Source organism: Lissotriton vulgaris, chromosome 11 (genome assembly GCF_964263255.1).
Source record: "Lissotriton vulgaris chromosome 11, aLisVul1.2, whole genome shotgun sequence".
Taxonomy (NCBI): domain Eukaryota; kingdom Metazoa; phylum Chordata; class Amphibia; order Caudata; family Salamandridae; genus Lissotriton; species Lissotriton vulgaris.
In genome coordinates this window covers 1,008,742,464-1,008,770,287 of record NC_141699.1, presented here as the reverse complement: position 1 = coordinate 1,008,770,287, position 27,824 = coordinate 1,008,742,464, and the positions used below count along the sequence as shown (strand labels likewise).

The window sequence follows — 27,824 nt, the reverse complement described above, 5'->3', positions numbered from 1 at the left end:
CACAGAAATCTACTCGCAATGTTGTGGAGCGCACCTTTGGGCTGTTAAAAAGCAGGTTCCGTTGCCTCCACAAAAGCAGAGACGCACGTCATTACTCACCCCTCATCTGCTGTAAAATCATTGCAACTTGCGCAATGCTGCACAACCTTGCCACTAAGAAAGGAACAGCAGTAGAATTAACACATATTGAGGATGACGATAATGAATTTTCAGAGCCTGAGCCCAACACAGCAGGAGTGGCGCCAGCAACAGATGGGAGACAGAGAGGGGCAGAGATCACATGCAACTATTTCTGAGTAAGTAAGGAGACACAGCCAGTTGTAGTATTATACACGACATAGTTTAATTATTTGGCACTACGCCAGTACACAAAGGCCCAAATGTACCAGTCCAATTGTAGCCATCCATAATGGAAGTCCTGGGTTACTTCACCCATTCCAGGTCACAGAGTTTGGGCATCCTCAGTGTTTGCGGGCAAGCATACCGGTGCTAGAGGCCAATGGCTGGCTGTCCTCACTGGCTGTGTGGGCAGTGCCAGCCCCATGAAGCCTGCTGCTCCTACGGGTGTCAGTAATAGGGGGGGTTATGCTGCTCCTACTGGTGCTCTCCTTGCTCTCCACCACATCCAGGGCAACAGTATTTGCAGACTGAGCAGTCAGCAGCACCTCCACGGCACTTGTCACCCTCACAAGGCCCCTGGAGACTTCACTGTTGCTGTGTGCCAGTCCCTCCTGCATGTTAACGCAGCGCCTGCACAGCAGGGAAGTGGCAGTGGTAGGCGGTTGACTGCCCTTGTGTGCTGTTCTGACCTCTGTCTCTCCTTCTGCCTTGTTGCCCTGTCCTCGCCCAGCTTGATGCACAAGAGCAGAACAGACTGGAGCATGTCCCGCATGCCCGTAGCCATCTCCGACATTCCCTCAGCCATAGAGCTGATGTCCTTATTTATGCTTTCAATATTTACATTTAGGTGCCTCATCTGTCGTTGGATAGACTGGATGGCCTTCCCCTGCATGCGCTGCACTTTGACAATACTGGCCTCCAGTCCGCAGAAGACACTAGGACCCTCGCCATGTTGATATTGACTGCTGTCTCTGGCCCTGCGTCGCTGCCACCTTTGTGGGGCCCGTCGGCGGTGGACTGCTGATTGGCATTGCTGTCCTCAACTGCCACAGTTGAACTATCACCCCCCACCATGTCTCCTGCAGAAGACTCAATTTCCATGAGTGTGGCTACAACATGCCTCTTGGTTTTTTGAACTGCAGGTGTTGTTGCAGCCGGTGATGCAACCAGTTCAGGTGAGGACAGGAGTAGTGGTGAGCCAAACCGCTCTGGGGAGGCCTGCAGCTGTGGTGACGCAGGAAGGTCTTGGGAGGCCTGCAGCTGTGGTGACGCAGGAAGTAAGTAAGGAGACACAGCCAGTTGTAGTATTATACACGACGTAGTTTAATTATTTGGCACTACGCCAGAACACAAAGGCCCAAATGAGCCAGTCCAATTGTAGCCATCCATAATGGAAGTCCTGGGTTACTTCACCCATTCCAGGTCACAGAGTGTGGGCATCCTCAGTGTTTGCGGGTGAGGTTCTTTAATTTTGACTCCATTTTACATTCAACTCCATTTTGTGTTGCCTTTACACAGGCTGCATGATTCACAAAGTGTCTCTGCCCTTTGTACTGCAACGTGTTGAAAACCCCCTCTGTCCTTGTCTTGAAACCCATCTCAGACACCAGCCGGCCTAAACTAATTCTTGTCTGGACCACCTAATCCCTGTATCAACTATCTGTTAGCCTTTAGCATTCTTCTCGTGCCGTATCTTATCTTTTGGCCTTCGCTATTCTCTCCCTGTGTTTTCCTATTTCACAACCTTTCCTTTGAAGCACACAGAAATGTTCTGCCATTACTGATTGACCTATATGTGCTGTAATTGATTGACTTAACGGGTTGGGCAAAAGCACGACTCAAGGGGGATGTTCTGGTTACATGATGACTTTTTTTGAATGTTTTCCTATTGGATAATATTTGGCAGATCTTGCATGTCCATGTTAGGCATTTTGCATGCTTTCAAAAGCTAGGACTGCCCCTTACTTTTATGCTGAGTTTGTAAACCTAAGCATATATGAGGCCTCTGTTTTCTGTACTCCTCAGACTGCCTCATTCAGTTGCTAAGGCTTCTGTGTGACTTAGTCTCACTCATTTGAGTTTAATAAAAATGTTCTCTTTATATTCCAGCTTCTGTGTCAGATTCTTCTTTGTATCAGTGAGACCCCTGAGGATGAAGATTTTATTTCTTCAAATGGCGCGGCCAACGTGGGCTTCATCAGAGAAGTGACTATCTGAAGGAGTGATCTTGTCAGGAGACTGAAATCTACTGAGGAGGACAGAACAGGATTCTACTAAGAAGGTACTCTATGCACACAGATTGTGGAGATTCTTTTGTCTCTGCAGCCCAGTATATTTCTGATCTTCCTGATTTTGATCCTCCACATGATGTCACTCCTGACTGAGAACCTTTTTGGCGTGAGTATTCTAAAAAAGATCGTTAGGTCATGTAGACTTTGACAGTTAGAAGTTGGATAACCTTTTGATTGGTAAGAGTAACGCTTACTGTAGCTTTGGAATTTTGGAATTTGTGTTGGCCAACTTTAGATATGTTTGGATTTTGGATATGCAAATTGCAATTTGTGTAGGCAGGTAATGAGGAGATTTTTCTCTATTTGGTTTGGTTGAACGGTGCACGTACAAAAAGTACCTTAAGCACTACTTTGATTATAATATTTGCATATTCTGCAAGTATTTTTGGCATGCCTGTTTTCAAGCGCATATCGAAGAATGTGTTGTTTTTTTTTAAAGGTACCATAGTGTGATGTGAAGTAAATTAGCCGGCTCCCCTAGAGGGAATATCTAAATAGGTTTAGATTTAAAAACATATTTCTTCCTTGGTGATTTTGTATCCCCAGGTAATTAAAATATGACAAAATACAAACAAGGATCCATTGTTCTAGCCAATTTTATGAATGAAGATATGCAGAACGATTTTATTTGGTGTTCTGCTAGCCAAAGCTAGTGAATTGAGTGTATTTTCGCTTCTTGGACATACATCAGTCTGTTGGGCTGTTTTTGCAGTCTTTTGGAACACTATTGAGAAGTGTTTCTTGTAAATATGACTTACAACTAGTATTTGCAAATGGTTTGGTTCAAGTACAGTCTGTGGGCTGTCCTTTGTTTCTGTCCTGAGTATTGATTTGTGGGTTAAATGTGTGTTTAAATGTCTATGTGGTTTCCCCATTAGTGCAACTTCTGTAAGTGAATAGCGACGGCGCTAATCACGAAATGCATGGCTAAAGTGCGCCGTATTGTGTGTCCTGAGTGTTTTGACCCCTTTCTGTTTATGTCTGAAATGAGCTCAAATGTGTGTTTGTGTTTTTTTTAATGTTTTCAGTCTATTAAGCAAAATGTCTAAATGCTTAAAAAAAACAAAAACATTCACATTCACTAGGAATAAAAAGGCTCCCAAAAACGAATGGTGTGTTTTTGTAGAAAAACAAACTTATAGCATTTTTTACTTACATACATTGTGTTAGATATTACCAGGCAAACACTTCAGCTGAAGTAAATTTGTGCTGAACTCAGACGCATATTATAGAACATGCATTGATGTGTCTTAGTTTGAAAAAGACTGCTACCGTGCTCATGTTACAACCCTGAGAGACAAGCTAAATAAACAGGAGTATTTACTCAGCCAGGACTTTGCCCTCAGTTAAACAGGGGTGAATCTTTACATTTCAGAATGTTGTTTTCAAAAGGTTCCAAAACTAAGGTTCATTATTTTGTATTACAGGAAGACATTTCAATTAAGGGTTTTCCTCTCTTTAAGAATTTTTGTAAGCATATTCTTGGTTCTGTTGCTAAATAAAAATTGTCCTTTTTAGAAAGAAAAAATGTGGCGCCAAATTTTGTCATGTTTCAAGTTAGGCTTCTGCGCTTAGGCCTATAAATGAATGCGTCTTAAATGATAGGCAAGGGATGCAGCTTGCTTTTATATGTGGAATTATCACAAAAACAGATAATTGGTTTCATTGAAAGAAAAATGATTAATTATGGAAAAATTATTTGAGAAAAAAAATAAGTGCTACAATATTCGTTTTTTACTATTCATGAAGCTTAATGCTCATACTGTGACCTCCTATCATTATAATTTAATTTAAGTTGTGCTGTCCTGCATAATGAGGACATTAGCATATGGAATATTACTTAGCGCAGGCGTAAAAAACTCATTTTTCTAAGGATTTACATGAGATATGTCTAATGTCCAATCTCTGCAATTTGTAAAGAACATTCTGAGGATGATTAATATGTAACACAGTTATAGGATATTTATTTTTAAGTGCCCCTAATATCAAAGTCGAATTTGGGTAAAATAGACCATTCAAACAGCTTTCTTGCCATTTATAATAGCTTTAAAGGGCCTTAGGCTTCAGTAAATGCATACATTTAGGTATAATACAAATTTACAGGTTGTTATGTTATTATGTTCTGCGAATTATTCACAGTAAATGCTTTAATAATCTAAAGAATGAATAGATTGTAGCCCCTAAAAGGAGTAATATATATAACATGTGTTTTTAAATAGGGTCGATTATTGCAGGTTAGAAAGAGTTGGTAAGGCTTTTTGTTTTTGTCAGCCTCAGAGTGAGGAGGAGAGAAAGGGCTAAGGAGCATGGAGCACGCGAGGCAGATTTTGACCTTAAGGTCAGTGAGGTGGGAGTTAGGAGTAAGTGTAAACAGATGGAAAAATCATTGCTTGGAAAAGCAGGGCCTCAAAGGGTGGTTGGCGCACAGGACATGTAGAGTGTCTGTGAAAGAGTTTTATTTTTGGAAAGTCAAAATTAAGGTGGTTTAGCATGTTTACAAAAGATGGTTGGTCACAGTTGATATTTTCTGTGTTATGTGCAGTGTCAGCAGTATGTTGAAAACAGATGTGTTTCTTTTTATTATGACTTCTTTGAAAACAAATGTTTGTGCGTTTTACATACTTTTGCATTTTATCATTTTATGAATTGTTCCTGTTGGTCCTGTGTGTCAGAAGCGACACAGTAAGTTGTATTTGACAGCCGATTTCCACTGCCTAGTGATCTGCTGTCAAAAGGAGGGTAAGGATTTTAAACCTGACAAATTAAGCAGGCCCGAATATTGGGTTTTGGGCTGCACGTTCACAGTGCATAAAGTACATGACATGGTGTTGTGCGTCACCGCTCATTTATATATGCTATTGTTTTGTCTATGCTTTTTGTGCTTGATATACAGCAAGTATATCTGATGGCTTGACATGTGCGTTTTTTTAATTTTATGCATGTTTTTGTTTTATGTTGTTGCCTCTGATACTATTACAAGTTCCCCTGTGTTGTGAAGGGATTTTTCATGACAATGCATATCGCTGCACAACAGTTGGGTGGATTTGCTAAATTTCACAGATATGATATTTTCATATCTGTGAACAAGACAGACAACACTTCACCAGTGTATGTCAATTTGGCTATAAATAAGTGTTAAAGAAAAATAAAATAGATATACAGGATCAAAGTGTGTAACCTGCTGTTAGTCACGTTACTGCCCCCTTCCCTTAAGGAACAGGCAGCCCTAGATTTATGTATCCTGATTGGACGTAAGGATAAATTGTTGATCTGTGACTCTTGTACATGGTGACCTAATTTCCATATTACATTAGTCAGTTTTGTTCTGCTTCCTAAGTAGTGTATGGCTTTCTACCATAAAGGAAACAAGGTTTCATTTTTTCCCTGAAGAAGGAACTGGAACATTAGCTGAGATTACCGTATATGGTGTAGCGGCCAGCGGTAGAGTTACATTTGTGAATTATTTTGATTTTTGTATATCACCCATACTCTTGGTATTGTGTCACATGCTTGACTATCACCCAAGTAATTTCTTGCTCTTCCTATAGATTTTTCTTTTGTCGCTTCTCCCCTGACCGATGTCGCATCGTGCCTAGTTATTGGGGATTTTAGCTGTGTCCTAGTTCCATTTCTCTTTTCCATATTCCTTTCACCAGTCAGCCCATTTATTATTATTGGTGTATTGTTCAGGTTCACACTTCCAGACTGCAGTAATGTACTGGAGACCCTATATTATGTATAATTCCCTTTTGTATGACCAGACTGGTTTTTAAGAATTTTCTTTAGGCCTACTTCGAGGTTTTCCAGTCTGACTGTCAGGGTAGTGATGGACTGGTTAACTGACTCAATACTATAGTAAGACAAGTTTTTCCACCTCAATAGGAGATACCTTACATTTTTTTTTTTTAACATGACAAATTTTCAATGACTATTTTAATTTGGATTTTTACCCTTTTGTTCCTGCTGCTTCAATTTTTGGTGGGATCAGATGTGTTCCAAATCATGGAAATACCAGGACTCTCTAGTTCTTGTCTTTTGTTTCCACATTTGATCATTAGCTTGTGTATTGCATAGTGCATCTGATGCACAGTTATTAAAAGGGAGGTATCTACATGTCCCTGATAATCTGTATTATGCGAATTCTTTTTTGAGACGTTCTAGATAAGGAATTTAGGAACACCTATATGTAATCATTGAGAGAACAAAATGTGTTTACCCCATTAGACGATGCCACTATGTGTGAGGACATCCATTCAGATAGAATTCCCATGTCGCTATCTACCCTTAGATGGTGGAGGATATGCTCTCACATGGAAACCCAATTGAAGAGCCTAGAGGCACTGTTTTGCCTACTGCCTTTGTCTTTGTGTTGCCTTTGAGAATGACAGTGTATTCTAGACCAGAATTGTCCCATGGCGAATGGCCACTCCTTTGAAGATTGCAGGCCACCTGCTTGCAGTCCCATTGTTATACAATGAACTGTTTGAAGCATCGCACTTGCTCCATCAGACGGCATTGAACATCACAGAACCAGAATTTCAGTGCAAAAGAGCGAAAGAGAAGGATTCCTGTTGTTTTGAGGCTTCAGTTTTACACCTGTCATGTGCTAGTAACCTCTGACAGTGTGCAGTCCCTTGAGCCCCTTGGCCTGAGTTTTGGCCACACACACCCACCTTTTCCTTTGCTCCAACGGAAGTGCAGTGCACCGGAGGATCCAAGATTGGCAAAAGGCACTACATTCTGGTGCCCATGAAAGAGCAGCCTGAGCGTCCTCTGACACTGAATAATGAGTGTTGGAGCCTGAGAATGAAGACCCGGGTCTGCACGAGATGATCTGTGCCCATGACCAATGAAGAGTACAATATCTGTAGTGTCTGCCGCAGAGGAGAGACACTGGTGCACTGCATTGAGACATTGAGACTTTCAAGTGAGCTGTGAGTGTTTGCCAGGAGGGCATCCAACGGATACTGAGAAGCACTATTTTCATGGAAGGCCTGAATCAAGAGGCCCAATGCGAAAACAATGGAAGCAGATTTGATGGACGATAGAAGTCTGCCAGAGAGGCTTTGAACGGACTCTAGGCATAGTTGTTGTTGCACAAGAGGTTTCTGTGCGATTGCATAAAATGGGTGTTAGGAGACTGATTCTTATTGTTTTGTTGGTATTGTTTTCAAGTAGGATTCTGTTTAGTAAAAGCAGAATAAAGTCCATTCTCTGTGGAAGAGTATCCCCTTTTCACCTCAGAGCATTGATAAGGATCGCCACTGTTTCACCTGAATATATAATAAGTTACTGAAATACATAGGAGTTACTAGATAATGTTAGGATTTGTTTTTGCTTAGGGTTGAGAAAAATGATAATTTGTTTGTAATAGTGGTCATTAATTTCTCCTGTTGTCTATATGTTAATTATGACCCAATGCCCTGTTCTCTTTGTATTCCTGCTCATACCTTTAATGAAATGTTTAGAATGGAAAATGCTCGCCTAACAATTAATTAAGATTTGCCTGTGTAATGGCAAAAGCAGGGTCTGAGGTTCTTTAATTTTGACTCCATTTTACATTCAACTCCATTTTGTGTTGCCTTTACACAGGCTGCATGATTCACAAAGTGTCTCTGCCCTTTGGACTGCAACGTGTTGAAAACCCCCTCTGTCCTTGTCTTGAAACCCATCTCAGACACCAGCCGGCATAAACTTATTCTTGTCTGGACCACCTAATCCCTGTATCAACTATCTGTTAGCCTTTAGCATTCTTCTCGTGCCGTATCTTATCTTTTGGCCTTCGCTATTCTCTCCCTGTGTTTTCCTATTTCACAACTTTCCTTTGAAGCACACAGACATGTTCTGCCATTACTGATTGACCTATATGTGCTGTAATTGATTGACTTATCGGGTTGGGCAAAAGCACGACTCAAGGGGGATGTTCTGGTTACATGATGCCTTGTTTTGAATGTTTTCCTATTGGCTAATATTTGGCAGATCTTGCATGTCCATGTTAGGCATTTTGCATGCTTGCAATAGCTAGGACTGCCCCTTACTTTTATGCTGAGTTTGTAACCCTAAGCATATATAAGGCCTCTGTTTTCTGTACTCCTCAGACTACCTCATTCAGTTGCTAAGGTTTCTGTGTGACGTAGTCTCACTCATTTGAGTTTAATAAAAATGTTCTCTTTATATTCCAGCTTCTGTGTCAGATTCTTCTTTGTATCAGTGAGACCCCTGAGAATGAAGATTTTATTTCTTCACGGGCACGCCTACCGGTGCTAGATGCCAATGGCTGTCTGTCCTCACTGGCTGTGTGGGCAGTGCCAGCCCCATGGAGCCTGCTGCTCCTACAGGTGTCAGTAATAGGGGGGGTATGCTGCTCCTACAGGTGCTCGCCTCGGTCTCCCCCACATCCAGAGCAACAGTATTTGCAGACTGAGCAGTCAGCAGCACCTCCACTGCACTTCTTTTCCACATAGGCGATAGCGCATATGCCGTCCGCTCGTTCATCCTGACACCCTATCTGAACCCATCAACCCCGAGTGAGAGACTGTACAAAGTGGCACAGAAATCTACTCGCAATGTTGTGGAGCGCACCTTTGGGCTGTTAAAAAGCAGGTTCCATTTGCCTCCACAAAAGCAGAGACGCACGTCAGTACTCACCCCTCATCTGCTGTAAAATCATTGCAACTTGCGCAATGCTGCACAACCTTGCCACTAAGAAAGGAACAGCAGTAGAATTAACACATATTGAGGATGACGATTATGAATTTGCAGAGCCTGAGCCCAACACAGCAGGAGTGGCACCAGCAACAGATGGGAGACAGAGAGGGGCAGAGATCACATGCAACTATTTCTAAGTAAGTAAGGAGACACAGTCAGTTGTAGTATTATACACGACGTAGTTTAATTATTTGGCACTACGCCAGTACACAAAGGCCCAAATGTACCAGTCCAATTGTAGCCATCCATAATGGAAGTCCTGGGTTACTTCACCCATTCCAGGTCACGTAGTTTGGGCATCCTCAGTGTTTGCGGGCAAGCATACCGGTGCTAGATGCCAATGGCTGGCTGTCCTCACTGGCTGTGTGGGCAGTGCCAGCCCCATGGAGCCTGCTGCTCCTACGGGTGTCAGTAATAGGGGGGGTTATGCTGCTCCTACTGGTGCTCTCCTTGCTCTCCACCACATCCAGAGCAACAGTATTTGCAGACTGAGCAGTCAGCAGCACCTCCACTGCACTTGCCACCCACACAAGGCCCCTGGAGACTTCACTGCTGCTGTGTGCCTGTCCCACCTGCATGTTAATGCAGCACCTGCACAGCAGGGAAGTGGCAGTGGCTAGGCGGTTGACTGCCCTTGTGTGCTGTTCTGACCTCTGCCTCTCCTTCTGCCTTGTTGCCCTGTCCTCGTCCAGCTTGCTGCACAAGAGCAGCACAGACTGGGACATGTCCCGCATGCCCGCAGCCATCTCCAACAATCCCTCCGCCATAGAGCTGATGCCCTTATTTATGCTTTCAATGTTTACATTTAGGTGCCTCATCTGTCATTGGAGAGACTGGATGGCCTTACCCTGCATGCGCTGCACTTTGACCATACTGGCCTCGAGTCCGCAGAAGACACCAGGACCCTCGCCATGTTGATATTGACTGCTGTCTCTGGCCCTGAGGTGTCTGGCACCTGTGTGGGCCCCGTCGGCGGTGGACTGCTGATTGGCATTGCTGTCCTCAACTGCCACGGTTGAACTATCACCCCCCACCATGTCTCCTGCAGAAGACTCCATTTCCATGAGTGTGGCTACAACATTCCTCTTGCTTTTTGAACTGCAGGTGTTGTTGCAGCCAATGATGCAACCAGTTCAGGTGAGGACAGGAGTAGTGGTGAGCCAAACCGCTCTGGGGAGGCCTGCAGCTGTGGTGACGCAGGAAGGTCTTGGGAGGCCTGCAGCTGTGGTGACGCAGGAAGGTTTTGGGAGTCTGGCTGTGCTGTTGATGCAGCAGTTTCCTGTGTGGTTTGCCCTGCACTGGTGCTCGCCTCCTGGGTGTCTTCTCTCTGTGGTGCACTCCCTTCCTTGTCCTTGTAACGCTTGCGAGATGTCTCACCTGTGGACAGAAAATCGTACATTAGCTCTGTGTTCCTGCAGACCTGCTTATACCATTAAATACTCATCACTGAAACACTGTCGCTATTGCCTCAGTTTGCTCATCACTGATGTGTGTTGCATGCCTTGTTGTTTGGTGTGCTGTCTGACATGGTAGGTGTTTCAATGACTAAATCTCCCATAATGCATTGCTGGTGTATACTAAAACCTGTACTGGAGTGGGGTTGACACTACCACATTGGGGAAAGGGAAGGGGAAGAGTTGGAGGTGATTGCTTTGCATGCTTCTTACCTTTTCTGGTGGCAGCTTGGGCTGAGCTGTCTGCATCCCAAATCCCACAGACGCTGTCTGGTTCAATTGTGGACTCCACCAGCTCCTCAAGCTCTGTCAGGGCAGGTGCCCTGTTCCTCCCTCCTCCTGTCAGGTTTGCTTGTTTGTTGAGCTCAGCCATCTTCCGCTTAGTCACGCTCCGGAGGTCATACCACCTCTTTTTCAGGTCATCAATGTCCCGTGGGGTCACTCTTATTGCATTTACCTTGGTCTGTATTGCCAGCCAAATCTTCCTTTTGGCAGATTCTGCCACCTGCTTCCCAAACAACTTGTGGTGTTCCTTGACCACCTCCTCCCAAGGACTTGCAGCTCCATGGTGCTGAATTTTACTTCCTTTTTCTCTCTCCACCTTCCCTGTTAGTATCTTTGCTTGCCATTTTGAAGGTTTCCAGGAGGAAAAGTTTCCAAAGGGCTCAAAGACTCTACTCTGCTCTCCCAGCCTCTACAGCAGCTTCAGATTGAGTGCACCTGCATGGGTGTGGCCACTTCCTGGTTGGGAGGAGGGGTGGTTGCACCGGATTGGCTGATTCTTTAATTGTTTCTGTTTTTGAATTCCCAATTCGGTTTTTACTGATTCGTTATTTACCGATCGGTGTTGGGCATTCGGTATTTCTTTACCAAATTTTACTGATTCTGTAACTTTTACCGATTTTTTACCTACATCCTACATACCGATTTGTAATTAGTGATTCAGTAATATTCGTTAAAAATTGGTATGTATGAATCTGTATTTGGGATTTACCTACATATGGCCCTAAGTGAAGTGGCTAATCGTGTCATTTTCAAGACTTTCATGTAACAAGGACACCCTGAAATTCATATAATTACTCCAACTATACAAGCATAATATACATTTGGTCAGGCCTAGTATTTAGTATGTTAGAAATGGGATTTCTGGTTGGCTAAGGCTTGCTCCAAAGCAAGGCAGAAACCACCCTCTAGTCAGGGCAAGCAAGGGAGTTACACGCTGAAGATAACCCCTGCTCTCTCCCTTGGTAGCTTGGCATGAGTAGTCAGGCTTATCCCAGAAGCAATGTGTAAAATGTTTGCGCAACACACACAGCAGCAACACACTAGGCCCACCTCAAAAGAAACTCCACACAAGGTTATATCAAACATAGCCTTTGTAGTATCATAAACAGATTAAGAACATAATCACACATTTACACTGTGCCAACTGGCACTTGCAATATTCACAGGGGATTATATACAGGACCAGGCCAATCGGACCACGGTCAGAACCATCAGAACAGGTAAGTAAATGCAAAACACAACCAGTAACTACTGGTACCATAATGACCTAAGCATTATCACATTAGCATTAAAACATATCCTGCATGACATTAGGCATAACCACATTAGCGTTAGACACCCTCCTAAGCATAAACACATTACGCATTAGGCCTCACCAGCATAAACACATTATGCAATAACCTCATGAGCATAAACATCATTACAGGCATAAATCAGGGTGCATGAATCACATTACGCAATCACATTAGGCATAAAGCATGTTATGCCGTAAAACAGCAGTGCGCCACAGTACACATCACCTTACCCTAGGCCCTTACCTTGTGCTCTCCTGGTACACATAGGTACCCACCTGCCCCCAGGCCAACTGGCCTTACCCCGGAGCTCAAATGCCCTATGTCCAGAAAGTCAGGGCTCCTACAGGACCGTCTACTGGCCCTCTGGCTGTCAATGGAGCAGACAAAAAGTTTGCAATGCACTGGGGCTTGTGTAACTCACCCCCCTCCTCAGCAACAAATTGCCCCCAAACATTGCAGCTGCCTGCGCTCTCGCAGGGCAGCTGGAAATGGCATGGGTACCACTGTGCCTTGTGAACCCCTCTGAAAATCCTATACCACATAAGGCACGGGCACTACGGTGCCCCAGGGAGCACGATACGGCTCCAGGCACCGGCAATGTGCCTCGTGGAGCCCCATGCACTAGGGCTCTCCTGGTGCCTCCTCTGGCTGGGGGCAGGCACTGACAACACATAGATTGGAGCCCTGTTCCCTGGGCTCGGCTCACTGCGGGGGTGGGCACTGACAATGTGCCTTTACAAACAAGCCCGACTCACCAGGCTCTGTTCTTCACCTGGTCCCTCTCTGTGGACCGAGACTGAGAGGCTCTGGACGATCCGGGCGGTAGGCAGCGCTCTCCTCTCTACAAGGGAGCCCCTCTCAGATGCTTACAGGCTCCTGGACTCCCCTGGTAACCGTTGACCTGGCAGCAGCGTCGCGCTGCCTCTCTCTTTGTCTCTGGCAACTTTTGGGCATTTGCCAGAGGGGGGTAGGCTCCCACCTGGCTTCTCTGCGTACACGGGGCTCCCTTGTCTCCATGGGAGCTGCTCTCCTCACTTCCGGTGGGCTTCCTCCACGCACCAGGGCTCCCACCAGCTTACGGGAGCCCCTGTTCGGCCAACAACACCACCTCCTCACTTCCGGCCCCCCCCACGTCCAGGCAACTTGCCTGCCTTCCGGGCAGCGGCGGTCTTTTCTGCACGGTGACTCTTGCCGATTCTTCGAGCGGTGGCAATGCGGGGCAGGCTTCTTCTGTCCACACAGCTCTCATCATGGCAACCTTAAAGCCACCGTCTTGGGCACGGGAAATACTAGTGAAAAGCGCAGATCACATGCTTCGGTTTGGTGGCACAGCCCCGAGGGGCACATCAATAGTAAGGTACTACTCATGCTCTAGGGCGGTGCTTCCAGCACAGCCCTCATTGTGCTTCTAGTGTGCAGGCCAAATGCCCCACATGCTTGACTGCAGAGTCAGCCCACACCTGGGCTCAGAAAAATCAACTCCAGTGCACACTCAGCCTAGATTCAGGGCCCTGCAGCACTCCTGGAAGGTGCTGGGGGACACTCAGACAGGGAGCAACTAGGCAGGCCAGCACCAGGGGCATCAGACCAGGGGGGCAGTCCTTCTCCAAGCCCCCCAGAATAGTCCAGTCTCTAGGCGGTTCCTCCTGGCAGGCCGGCAGCCTGCTGGATGTATAGGTACCAAATGGCACCCACACAAGCACACCTTCATGGGGTCACAGCCCCTATATTTATATTAGGCATTCCGTTGTCTGCCCTGGCACAGGGCTTGTGGGAATCAGCCTAAACTGGCTCTGGGGGGAATTGGATCACCCTGTTTACCAGGCTCCTCTTCCCCTTTGTCAGGTGGGTGCTCAGTGATCAGACACCACAGAGTGCGGAGCCAGCATTGTACAGGGCAGGCACAATCCTATTCAGGGTCAGGGGACTACTCCTCCTACTACTCCAAATGTAGATGTCCTATTCAGCCTAGTGCTGACACCCTGCGCCTCCTGGAGCCACACACATCTCACAGCCCCTGTCACTCAAAAGCCAGATGTGCAATTCACATCTGGGAGGTGGACACCTAGCACACAGAAATGTCAACTTCTAAAAGTGGCATTTCTAAAATAGTTATAATAAATCTGTGCGCACCATTGCGTAGTATTTATTATCACTATTCCAAACATAACAAACTTGACCATGCTGCGCCTGTCATATCAGAAACTTATCAGGGAATCCCCATTGCATTCCTATGGGAGGGCAGCCCCACAGTAGTGAGAAACCAAAATGGCTGTTTGTCACTACCAGGACATGTCACACACTTAAGGTACATGTCCTATCTTTTATCTACAATGCACCCTGCCCATAGGGCTAGCTAGGGCCTACCTTAGGGGTGACTGACATTCAGTAAAGTGGGGTCACCGACATGGCACAAACTTTAGGTGCCACGTCACAGTGGCATTAACACTACGCTCACAGGCCCTGCAATGGCAGAGGCCTGAGAAAGGTTTGAAAGGCTACTTTGGTGGGTGGCGCAATCAGCGCTGCAAGCCCACCAGTAGCATTTAATTTACTAGCCCTGGGTATATGAGATACCACTTTACAAGGGACTGACAGGTAAATTAAATAGGCCAAACAGGTGTAGACCAATCTTACCATTTCTAACATAGAGAGCACACACACTTTACACTGAACAGCAGTGCTAAAGTGCCCAGAGTCCTAAAACCACCAAAACCATGTCAGAAAAAAGGCTAGGAGAAAGGCAAAAAGTTTAGGGATGACCCTGCGAAAAGGGCCAAGTCCAACAGTAGAGTATGTAGTAAAAGCACTTTTCCTTTTTATGAGGATTGCATTGGCTGGACAATGATTTATTGAGTGCTGTTGTTGTGTACCAGGGACCTGGGGGTACAAGCCCATACCACCGATCCTGAGCAGGCCTTGGAGTGCTCTTCTTCACTACCTTAAGAGAATCAAGTACTACAATGGGGTACTTGGTTCCCAATAAGAGTAAGTTGCAGACTTATTACTTCTGAAGCACTGATGTCCGTCGCAACTAATATCTCACTTTCTTTCACCCATGTTGCACATACACCTCAGCTAGACAGAAACAGGACTTTTGACTCTGAAATGAGGGAGTCCTCATTCTGTTTGTCCTCTAAATTCAAAGCTCTCAGACTTTGTTCCTCATGGATATCTTACGGTAACTACTACCCCATAAGCATATATTAAATTCTATGGGAAATTTTGCCTATTCATTCACTATAGAGCTGTTGGCTTCTTCCTATAACACAATCCTGTACTTTTCGGCTATTTCTTAATTCTGGAAGAGTGTAGCCTCACTTTGCCATACCTTCGGACGCAATGAACAGTCTCATGCCAAAGCAAGCAGAAATATCTACAACTTCGTCTGTGTTGGGCTAGCGGTGAACCTAGACAAGAAACAATGGATCATTTTACCAAGATAAATGTTTATTTTAGCAGGAGGATCAAGAAGTTACAAGATGACTATATAAAAGTCAGATTGAGACCTCAATAAAGACACTATGATCAGAATGGGCAGGGAGAATGGGTGAACTTGTGATGAGCCAGTACTAGCCAACTCCCTCATGTAGTTGTTTTCACAACTATTTACATTGTACATTTGTACAATGCACATTTACAGTTTGAATCACATGTGTCCAAATCACAACAAGTACCAAAGGCTCACTTATATAGCCAAATACAATAGTACAACTAAAATTGTAGATAGGTTTTATGTGGGCAAGCACATTTTCTGCAACTCGTTCTGAATAGCAAGTAAATTGTATCCTATTTGTCCCTTGTTTCACTTTCACAGGTGCCAAAATGAATAGTATTTAAGAATGTATTGATCCCCAGAGTTAGGTGCCTCTTAAAAACTGCCTGTTTGGTTGAAGTTGGGTTTCATTTTCTTTGATTGGGAGGCAAGCAATATGCTACTCACTTATGATATGTGTGCAAAGGGATGCTTTATTGGGAGCAAGCTTGGCAAGTCTACGTCCTTTGGCTGAGCCGAACATGTTAATACGCCATAAACACGTTTTCTAACAATTTGCTACTAACCCATCTTATACCCTTAAACAATTCGCTCCCCACTATTTCCCTCCACCTATTCCCCTAAACAATGACTCCAACTCCAACAATATGGCTTAAGAATCTCATGTGCTCTCCTTTCTGCCCATCGAAGACTTTATTTGTTTCGTCTGTCCAACATGGAACAGGTCCCACCTCCTTACGTCCTCTTTTCTTCTCTCTCTTCCCCTACTTTCTCTGTCCCCACTTTTCTCCTGTTTAATCATCTCTCTGTCTTTGCTTCCTCAAACTGCCACCAGAAAGACCGTCCTGTGAGGTGTTATTTCTGTCTCTCTACATCTCACCAATATTCTCCACAGAGTAGACACCATCAATATCTCCAAATACAACTTGTTGCCCAGCACAGAAAGGTGCATCTGATCATGACAAAATAACACCAGATTCTCATAGACAATCTCCCTGAAACCTCACTCCCTTTCAATCGGCAAAACTCTGACATTTCCCTGTTAACCTCTTTGTGTGCCCTGTTAATTGCCCCAGCTTCCTTGCACCTCCTTAAACTCTTCTTGTCATCAGTTGGGTCCAACTAAATCAAGTCCTACCCCATTGTTCCTTTAGGCTCTCCATGTTCTTCTTCATAATCTTATCAGCTCCAGCCCCATTGGCTGGACCAAGTCAATCTGCCCCAAGTGTAACACTGCTAGATCAGGACACAGCCACATTTTCTGCCCCCATTTCATCCCCCTAAGCCATACTATAGCAGTTTCTCTTTTGCAGGGTCCAAGCCCAGCTCTTGGCCTATGAATTATTTGCTAGCCTTTTCTCCGGCCAACTTCATAATTGAATGCTCACAGATCCACACTTCTTTTCTTCTTCCTGTCCCTTGCTGGCTCTAGAAGCATCTGAAAGAATCTCCATCACCCATGTCCATGGGTCTTCCTGAAATGAAACTGTCCCATCTTTGTAGTAATCCAAAGACTGCAGCTACATCCTCTGATTCTGCTTGATTCTCTACAGCACTCAAACTCCATGGAGCGGTTTTGTCCTCCACCTCATTGCAAATACCAGTTGCCTACAAAATTTCTTGCCAGAAACCACCACCCTGGAAATAAAGTCCAAGTGACCCAGCACTTGCTGTAGTTGTCACAGCTCACATTTTTTTCTTCCTGTTGCATCCTCTGGCAAGTGTAGCAAGGAAGTGAGTTTCTCGTGTGGCAGCCATTACACCATCTCAATGGTGTCAAGCTCTATGCCAAAGAATGCCTGTTTAGTGCCCAGAGACTGTGCTGTGGCCCTTAGGGCTACCAGCCACCCTGCCCATCACTCTTCAGCACTCCAGCTAGCATCAGGCACAGTCTTCCAAGATAGGATATGAATCTTGAATCGATCACCACTCCAAGGGGCCCTCTACCCGCTGTCACATCTCTTGCTTCTTCTTGCGTGGGCTTCCTCTGTGCCCACTGCACTTCCCTGAACCCTGCAGCTCCACCCTGTAACTGTGCACCCTGCCAGCTTCCCTGCCCTCTGACCCTCTGCACCCACAAAACACTCCCTGTCCTCTCGAATAGGTTGCAAAGTGGCCCCACTTTCCTACTTTGTCGCCAGTATAGCGCAAGAGTGTTTGCACCTGCTCTTGGATGCATGCCAGGATTTGGTACCCATTCTCTGTGGCCTTCCCAGTCTGGTGACCAGCTCATTTCTCTACCTTCCTGCAAGATACCCCTGAACTAAGGGTTGTACCCCCAGAGGTCAGCTCACCTGCATTCATTCCCTCCTCATGCTTAGCTTCAGCTCCACTGCCTTTACCTCTTTCCCAGCCCAGCATCTCTGCTGCTGTTTGTCCCTTTCTTCGGTCTGGGCCTGGTCCTCAACCCCCTACTAGGGACCTGCTGCTGTCTCGGAACACCTCCTTTCTTCCCAGAAAGTACTTGCATCCCTCCCTGTCCCAGGGGCTATCCTGCCCTTAGCAGGGCACCCCCATGGTCCTCACCCACCTTTGGGCAGTAGGCCGCTTGCAGACCCTGATGCAGAGGTCTAGCCCGGGACCAGGGTTCAATTCCCCGCCTCAGCGGGTTTTGGGCTCAAAAATTCCACGGACCTGATAATTCTCGCCTCAGTGCCTATTCCAATCATGGAGTCCCACTCTGCAACTCTGGCCAATAGCTTGCTTAATCTCCACAATGGCCCCCACAACGCTAAGGATGCCTGGCCTCCACCTTGGGGGTGCCCAGGAGTGGACGCCTCACAGGAAAAGCCAGGATGGGTTCCACAGCGGTATTCGTACAAGCGCCTTGAGACCCTTGCGGGTGAGTAGTGCGCTATACAAGTATCAATTTACATTTTTACATTTTACATTTTTTTCCTTGTCGGGCCACCCACCTTATGCAGAGGAGTGTGTGTAGGAGAGCAAATGTCTATCACTAGTTCCAGGACACCAGCGGAGGTTGCCCTATGCGGAAGCGACCTCTTCTACTCATCCGGCGACCTGCATGGGAGACAAGGGAGGCGGCAAGCGGACCGCAGCCCTACCGACCACCTGCACCCACTCCACCTCTGCATTGGAGGGTGAGGGTGCACACATCCTGCTTTCTCCATTCCTTTTGTGCTTTCTTGCCGCTGCAACACTTTTACTACAGCAATATGGGGGGAAACTAGGTTCCCCACACTGTGGTGTAATGACAAGTTCTGGAAGCTGCCCATGTCCTCCTACTCCGCCTACCATTTACTCCAGGCATAGAAGACATTTCTCTCCCCACCCCCTCGGACGTCCAAATAATATGCCCCGTTAGTAGTAGTGATGTGAGCACTGAACCAAAAATAACATGTAAACAAACAGGGTTTTGTGTGAGGAGCCTGTGGCTGGGCAGTCTATGGCGACTGTAAGACTGCAGTGTCCTGTGAGACAAAGCCCCTGGGCATGCAATAAGCTGCGGGATGTCATTTATCTTTGGTACAGGGAACTCACAAGAGGCGACAGGCCTGCACCAGCTTTATAGGCCACCAATGGTACAAAGTAGCGTAAGAGAAAGAAAACCACCACAGCCCGCCCCACCTCAACCGAGACATGCATTAACCAATGAGAGGTGAAGAAACGTGAAGGCGCGAACAGGAAGCCGGAAGTGCATAGCAAAGCTTTAATGAGAAGGTCCGGCTTCGGGCGTACAAAAAGAGTCCGAGAGGCCCCACCTGCAAACACCCACACAAGGTAAGCACTGCCGCCTGACCATACCCTATCCAAAGGCCCCTAAAGTACTTGCAGTACTGATAACAATGCACTTTTACGTAGGATGTTCTTGTGGAGGAGCAAAATGATTGACGGTCGAAACCACCACTCACAGGGCTGCAGGTGTCCATGTTAATGTGCTCTGTATAAAAAACCAAACTGTGGTGTAGTGTCACAGTTTAGCATTACATATGTCACACTGCAGCATTACATGGTTGTTCATCCTCATGGCTCGTGCTTCTGTGGTGTGAGGGAAGGCCTTGTGTTTTAGAGCGCCATTTAGTGGTGGCACCAAAGTAATACAACATTCCAGAAAATGTGTTTTTTTTAAGCACTACATGATGCAACGCTATTTTACAAGGGACAACGAAAACTCTAGCACAATTCCTGCTCACACTGCAGAAGCTATGAGTATGTGTAATACTAGTATTTTATCTACACCTTTAAAAAATCGTCCCAGGTTCTCCAACTGCAGAGATGGTTCAAACGGATACTCAATGCATGAAACATTTTTTAGGAGAACGACATTATTGGGTAAGCAGGTTAGTCTGTGATACCATAGACTGCTTTCGGCGTTGCATTGTTGGCATGTGGTGCAGAAAAAACAATCGGACTGCCTGGGGTACTCCCCCATCTGGATGCAGAGTTATATAATTATCACTAGAGATCAAAGCAGGAAGGGTGCCAAAGGGTCGCCACAATAATAACACGTCATTCGTCTATACGTTACTTAAAACATCAAAGGTGCCTGGGAATGTGTGCAAAGAGTCAGGCGTGCCAAATTATAGCCTTGCTCCCTCTGGGGATGCATTAGCTTTTTAAAATCGTCAGAAATACATAGTTGTAATCAGGAAATCTTCCTACAATATAACTGTAAAATAACACATAATCCACTAGACACAATACGACAGTATAATAAATAGGCATCGATTTAGACATTACAATTTACACTCTATATGTAGGCTTTGTCGATAGAATGGTTCCAAACATGCAGGGAATGAATAATAATAAAAAAAAAAAAATATATATATATATATATATATATATATATATGCCTCCAAAGCAGTTCCTTTTCGGGAGATGATGCAGCGCTCACGCATGTGCGGTATCCTGCGGCAGAACCAAGCCGCTAATATCCTCCAAACTATCTCCCAGCACGGGAAAAATGGGTCGCACAGCCAACTTTGGATTTTAAACAGCAATCCTTTTTATTTTGTTCATTTCCAAGGGCAACAGGCACAGAGATCTACGCGTTTCGGTGTCACTCCACCTTGTTCACGATCGTGAACAAGGTGGAGTGACACCGAAACGCGTAGATCTCTGTGCCTGTTGCCCTTGGAAATGAACAAAATAAAAAGGATTGCTGTTTAAAATCCAAAGTTGGCTGTGCGACCCATTTTTCCCGTGCTGGGAGATAGTTTGGAGGATATATATATATATATATATATATATATATATATATATATATATATATATATATATATATATATTCTTTCATGCCATACTTCACGATCAAAGAAGGCGCTGACTCCGTGAGTCTGAATCCAAACTTTTATTCTTGGTCAGTTTCTGCTTAGACGCTGGGTATGCCGGGTCATTGTTAGCAATTTCTCGCAAGTGCTGTAATATCCGCACATGTACTGGATGGATTGTAGAACCTACATATCTCTTACCACATGTGCACACCAACACGTATATCGCAAAGTCAGTTTTGCATGTGAATGAGTCCCTCACCATGTATGGTTTGTTTCTAAACGGACCGTGAACTTTGGTAGTATTCACGCCGTGTGAACACGCCTTACACTTGCTGCATTTTTTTAAACCTTTTTGGGAATCTAGCCAATTTTTTGTCTTTTTAAGTGTCGGTGCATTGCAGACAATCTCATTCCTCATTGAGTTAGCCTTTCTGAATGTAATCAAAGGATTTTTTCCCACTGTTTCACCTATGCTTGCATCACCTCGGACTAGGGGCCAATGTCTCCTCAGGATTTTACGGAGATTACTATGGTATCTGTTATGCCCAGTTATTAACCTCGGGGGATTTTTCTTGTTGTGGCCTGGTTCATTCACCACATTTTTGGGGAAGATGAGATCTTTCCTGTTTTTAACACTACACTTGTCTTCTGCCTTCTGGCATGTGTCCTCTGTGTACCCCCTCTTCCTGAGTCTTTTAAATAACTCTTGTTTGGCACTAGTCAGTCCCTCAGTGGTGCTACAATTTCGTGTCATTCTAAGGCACTCGGCATAGGGGATTGACTGTTTCAAGGGTGTAGGGTGGAAACTGTGTGCGTGAAGAAGGGCGTTCCCTGCAGTGGGTTTCCTATATGTGCGTGTCTGTATTCTGTTATTTTGCACATATAATTCTAGATCAAGAAATTGGATATTTACAGCGTTGGTGTTACATGTAAATTTCAAGTTGAGCATATTTTCATTAAACGCTGATGCAAAGCTTTCTGCATCTACATCACTGCCCTGCCAAAGGATAAAAATGTCATCGATGTATCTTTTGTACATCACTACGTTGTTTTGCATTGTCTCTGAGTGCTGGACATTCAGTACCTGCTCCTCCCACCAGCCCATATGCAGGTTCGCATAGCTGGGGGAGAAGCAAGTTCCCATGGCCGATCCCTGAAGTTGTTTATAATGCAATCTGTCAAAGATAAATGTATTGTTTGTCAGACACCACTCAGCCATTTCCAATAACATTTTAGTGTGGTGATGCAGTTCAATTGGTCTTCTTCCTAGATAATTTTCCATGGCTCTAAGACCATCTCTGTGTCTGATGCTGGTGTACAGCGATTGGACATCTAATGTCATGAAATGGTAGTTTTCTTGCCATTCTATATCGAAAATCTTTGACAAAAAATCGCCCGTATCTCTAATATAGGCCGGGAGCTTTTTAACTTCAGGTTGCAGAAAAGAATCAATGAAAGTGCTCGTTTTTTCAAATAGGCTGCCAATCGCTGATATTATTGGCCTCCCAGGTGGCATTTTTTCATTTTTATGGACCTTCGGTATAAGATACAGTTGAGGTATCACTGGGTAGTCATTTTTTAGATAGTTGAATTCGTCCTTGTTGATGAGGCCCATTCCTTTCCATCTGTACAACTCATTGTGATATTTTTCTTGAATAGCTAACAGCAGAGTACAAAGTTCCCCAGGGGGCGTTTAACAGTGTGGAGCAATGAGTTGGTATTATGAATACCGTGGTTGCGAAGGAAGGGTTCCCTAGTCGGAACTTAGAGAGCCTCACACACCCAAAGTAATAAGCGTGGAACACACCCTTACTAGAGGGTGTCCGGTGTCATCATCGGCTCACTGCCCCTCGTCAGACCGGCGCTGCAATGTCCGACGGAGTCCCCAAAGGTACTCTTTTGACGGGGTTCTTTTAGTTCCTTGCCGAAGGTGGATGTGGGTGAGGATGAAAGAGGTGTAGTCAGTGCAGTGGTGAGTGAAAGCGATAAAAAAGGTAATCAGTCCACTTGCAACTTTAATAACGTGGCTGATTCCTTAGTTAAAAGGGGTGGGAGGGGAGTTTAGAGACCGTAAAGGTGTACAGAACAATAACTCTACCCTCTAGTGTGGTCAACATGTTTCTCGCCGGAAGGCGATTCGTCAGGACCAAAAGAATAAAAGTACTACACAAAAAAGTGGCCTCAATGCTAAATCTATATAAAGAAAGCACATACAACCTCGCTGGGTCGGAGGACAAGAGGGCCAAGGGGTCCTGCTCTATTTAGGCGACCTAGAGGTAGGGGAACAAAATATAAAGACATAAAGAACAGTTCAAGTCAAATGCAACATAGTGACTCAATGCTCAAATCGTGCAGCGTGACTCTTGTGACTCAGGCTCCACACTGTGAGAGGTGAGGGGGGGTGGTGTGTAAGGGAAAAACCAATTGAACCGGGAATTCGGGTGCAACGTCCCTTCTATGGCATACACCACCCAAATGTCACAGTTGGGAATTTCTATTGTGTGTTTAAAAACATTGGTATATACCCGAAGCCTAAAAGATAACAACCCGTCCCTCAGGACAACAACAGCAGGCATACAGCATTAATCAGGTTCTTACCCTAAGGGGATTAAGACTAGGCCCCGCAGCATGCTCCCGTGAGGCCAGCGTAATCAGGTTTGGATACACCTATTGGATGTAGAAATTGGTGGCTGGTAACTTGGACAGGTTAGGAAGAACTGAATGGTGGTACACTTAGTATTAGCGGTAGCGGCCCCAGATGGCACGTAAGACACTCTCCCGGCAGCAGTTAATAATCCGGTTAGGTAGGGAGAAAGGCTGAGCGGGGTAATCCCCATAGACTATGGCCCCCTGGGTAACGGTATTATTCATGTGATTTTAGATACGTATCAATCACAACACTCCTATCTATTATCATAGGGGACAGGGAGGTAGGTGAAGTCAAGCCCTCAGCCCCTTCAGTAATAGATCAGGCGGGATGGGGGCGGGTACATGGGCAAATAGGCCATAATCTTATGCTTCTAAAGTATTATGCTTAGAAGAGATACGCTCAGAGGGACCCCAGGCTTAAGTGAATCAATAGCGTACTCTGTTTCTATATAAAGGGAGACCCGGCGAGCTGGGGGCGGGTCAGGTGAGTGGTCAGACTTAGTAAACTATATTCTGCATCGCGGGGCCTCCGGGAAGACTTCCGATCAGCCAGGTGATCTACGTCGGGCCCAAGCGGCGATCGAACTACTCGGCCCGGTATTGTCCGTCATCCATGCTCCATGCTGGCATAAGGGCTTTAACGGTCTCGAGTCAAGCTTACCTTGGCGTAGACACTGGAACGGCGGAACACCTACCCTTCACGCTCACGGCACCTGGTCAGGGTGCGGAGCAGCTGGTGGAGGTTTCTGCCGGTGTCCGCCGTTTTAAGGAAGTGAAGACGCATCTAGAATGCGTCACGCGCATGCGCAGCACCCGGTCTGGTCCGATGGGCGGAACTAGATGCTCGGGTGGTTCAGTGAGGGCGCCATCTTGGGAGTGGCAATTATGCTTAAAAAGATCGCGAATTGCTTCTAGATCAATACCTCGCGGAGGCATGTGTTATTAGACCAGAGGGGGGACGTAACAGGAAGTGCCTGAGTGAGTCTCCATGGAGTGACCATAAGGAGTGTAATGGTGTTGATGTTGGCGCATATTGTGTCATAGTCTACATCAAATGTCAGGACCCTGTCTGTAATGACTGAATGTTGCCGGGACTGCGTGACTAAACCCAGTCCATCCATGAAGTTATGTACTGGAGGTATTCAGTTAAAGGTAAAAAACCCACCGCTGGTCAGGGGTATATGGCAGGGGAGGAATGTCTAGGATGAGATACCATTGCAATAGGGGTAAATAGATATTTGAATAGAGGGTATCTACCTCGAGACACTCGCCCAGGGAATAGCGTCATTCAGCCCCATTGTGTCTAGCTGGAGACGATGCACCCATCTCTGTTCAAGCCTGAACAAAGCTTGTCTCGTCATGGCGGGTTGGGACTCAAGCACTAGCCATTGGATGCTGTCGGCCGGGTGATTGTGTTGTTTGTAATGTTCATACAGTCTCGTATGAGTTTTGGAGCATCGTATATTACTTTTATGCTCCGTTATTCTCAATTTGACCTGTCTCATGGTCATCCCGACGTAGAATTTGCCACAAGGGCAGATAAGGAGATAGACACACTTGGAGCTATTACAGTTAGTATGTCTATTCAGTTTCCAAGTGAAAGAGTCTGTAAGTGTGATTTCTTTGCACTGTCTAGATTGGGGACAGACAGCGCAGCCCCCACAGGGATAGTGTCCAACCACGGGTGGGAGGTCCCATAATGTGCGTTGTCCAGCAACAGGTGATTTCTTGGGACGTGTATGTATCAGGGAGTCTTTTAGGTTCGTTGTCCGTTTAAATGCAAACCTAGGCTTGGGTAGATCAGTACCCCCTGAATTGAGGATGCCCCAGTGCTTATTCACTGTTTTCTTAATGAAATTTGAATTCCTGGTGAAACTAGTGACACATGTTATAAGATCGTCGCGTTCTTTTTGGTGTACTTCCAGGAGGGCCTCTCTATGGTTGTTAAGGGCTCTCTTACTAGAGTCTCGTATCAATTTGGTGGGATACCCTCTGTCAAGCAGCTTACTTTGTAAGGTATTAGCTTCCTGTCTGTAATCATCCCTTGAGGAGCAATTCCTACGTATCCTCAAGAATTGACCAAAGGGAAGATTTTCGCGTAGTGCTCTGGGGTGATGACTGTTAAACAGAAGGAGGCTGTTTCTGTCCGTCTCTTTACGAAACAGAGTGGTACTCAGACCGGCTGGTCCCAGCCGTATCGTGAGGTCAAGGAAGGGCAAAGCTGTCTCTGACATAGTCCCAGTGAATTTCAGGTAGGGATTCTGTAGGTTAATCCAGGTGCAGAATTGATTACAGCTCTCTCGGTCACCCTTCCATAGTATCAGAATGTCGTCGATGTACCGACGCCATAGTGTGAGATGTTGTCGGAAGGGATTGGAGTCGGGATAGATGATCTGGTCCTCAAAAGCCGCCATGTAAATGCAGGCAATGCTAGGGGCAAAGGTCGAACCCATCGAGGTACCTCTGATCTGGTGGTACAGCTGTGAACCATATTGGAAGAAGTTTTCCGTTAACGCAATACTTGCACATGCCATAATGAAAGATATAGGAGTAGGCGAGGACCACTCCTGCTGCATCAGGGCGGATTCCACGGCTTCTAGTGTGGCTGCTTGGGGAATGTTCGTATATAACGCTTCTACATCAAGCGTGAGAAGTAGATCTACATCTTCTCGCCCTTCAATTGACTCAATGAGACGTAAGACATCTCTTGTATCTTGGAGGTAGGAGGGTATTTCCTTTACAATGGGTTGAAGAAACACATCACAAAACTTAGATAAGGGTTCCAATAATGAGCCAATCCCAGAGACAATGGGTCTCCCTGGGACTGGACTGGTCCCTTTATGAATTTTGGGCAGAGTATAGAAATACGGTACCACAGGGTGCTTCGTCAGGAGAAACTCTGCCTCTTTTTTGGAGATCCAGTTATTGGCTTCACCTTCAATGATCAGACTGGAGATGTCTGTACTAAGTCTGTTAGTTGGATCTGTTGGGAGGGGTCTGTAGTGGGTAGTGTTCGCCAGTTGGCGCTTACACTCTGTGTCATAATCGATGGCGTCTTGTATGACGGTTGCTCCCCCTTTGTCAGCTTGTTTTATCACGATGGCGGTGTCATTGCCAAGGGATAAGACTGCTTGTCTTTCAGCTTTGCTTAGATTGTTATAACTATTGGAGTTTGGTTTATTCTCCAAGGATTTAAGTACAGCCTTCTCGAAGGTCAATACCTCAGGAGGGACCATCCCGTCCGTTGGGGTAAAAGTGGAAGGGTTATGTAGACCCGTATCAGTTTGTTCACTGGAAGGCTGGTCCTGGAAGTAGGCCCTAAGGCGTACTTTGCGAAAAAATTGTTTAATCTCACATATTTCTGTGAAACTGTCCGGGATGGGCGTGGGAACAAACCCTAAGCCCTTTTCAAGGGTAGTCGTTTCTATAGGAGAGAGAACTCTGTTTGAGAGATTGACCACTAAGCTCTTCTCCCCCTCGCTGTGCTCCTGGTTTCCATCGGAGCTGATGTCGATGGCTGGTCTTGCCACTGTTCCCCTCTTGTGCCGCTCCGTTTGCGCCCTTTTCCTCTGCCCCAACCTCTGTCGTGAAAAGGGTTCTGGGGGTAGAATTGTGGGGGGCCTTGCGGGTAAAAGGGGTATTGCCATGGAGGTAGCATTTGTGGGGGTCCATGGAAAAAAAAAAAAAAAAATTTTTCTTGAATACCCACATTGTGAGTTGGGCTTATCCTCATGTAGCACTCTTTGTCTTGGAGTTGAGTGAGGGCTTCTTTATTATACATGTTTAGGGGCCACAGGACGACATTGCCCCCTTTATCTGACCATCTGACCACGACGTCAGATCTTGATTTTATCCTTGTCATTAGGTTGTTATATTTCCTTCTGTGGTCCTCATTTTCCTTCCAATACTCTTTGGTGCTTTGAAGAGACAACTCTTTTAAGTCTTTGATGACATTGTCTGAGAATAAATCAAGATTGTCTTTGGGCATCGCGGGCATAAATACTGATTTAGGTTTGAAGTTTGTTTTGACTGTTGTGTGAATGTTAAGTTCTGATGCGATGGCTGCTCCACTTGGTGTTATACCATCGCCTACTGTCTCTTGCTCCAAGTCAATCAGGTTTTGTAGAGCCTCCATGTTTGCCACTGACAGGTTCTGACCTGGGTCCTCAACTTGCATTATTGATATCGGGCGTTTGTTCGTGTTCATAAAATATTTTTGCAGTTTTAGTTTTCGAATATATTGAAACAAATCGGTGCGGGTCTGGGCATAATCAAAGTTTGTGTTAGTACAA

General features: G+C 45.6%; 1 protein-coding gene across 1 annotated transcript in view; it reads left to right on the top strand.

The window, feature by feature from the left end:
• Positions 1 to 27,824, top strand: part of LOC147683929 (uncharacterized) — an 879,194-nt gene that overhangs the window by 235,753 nt on the left and 615,617 nt on the right. The window lies entirely within an intron of this gene.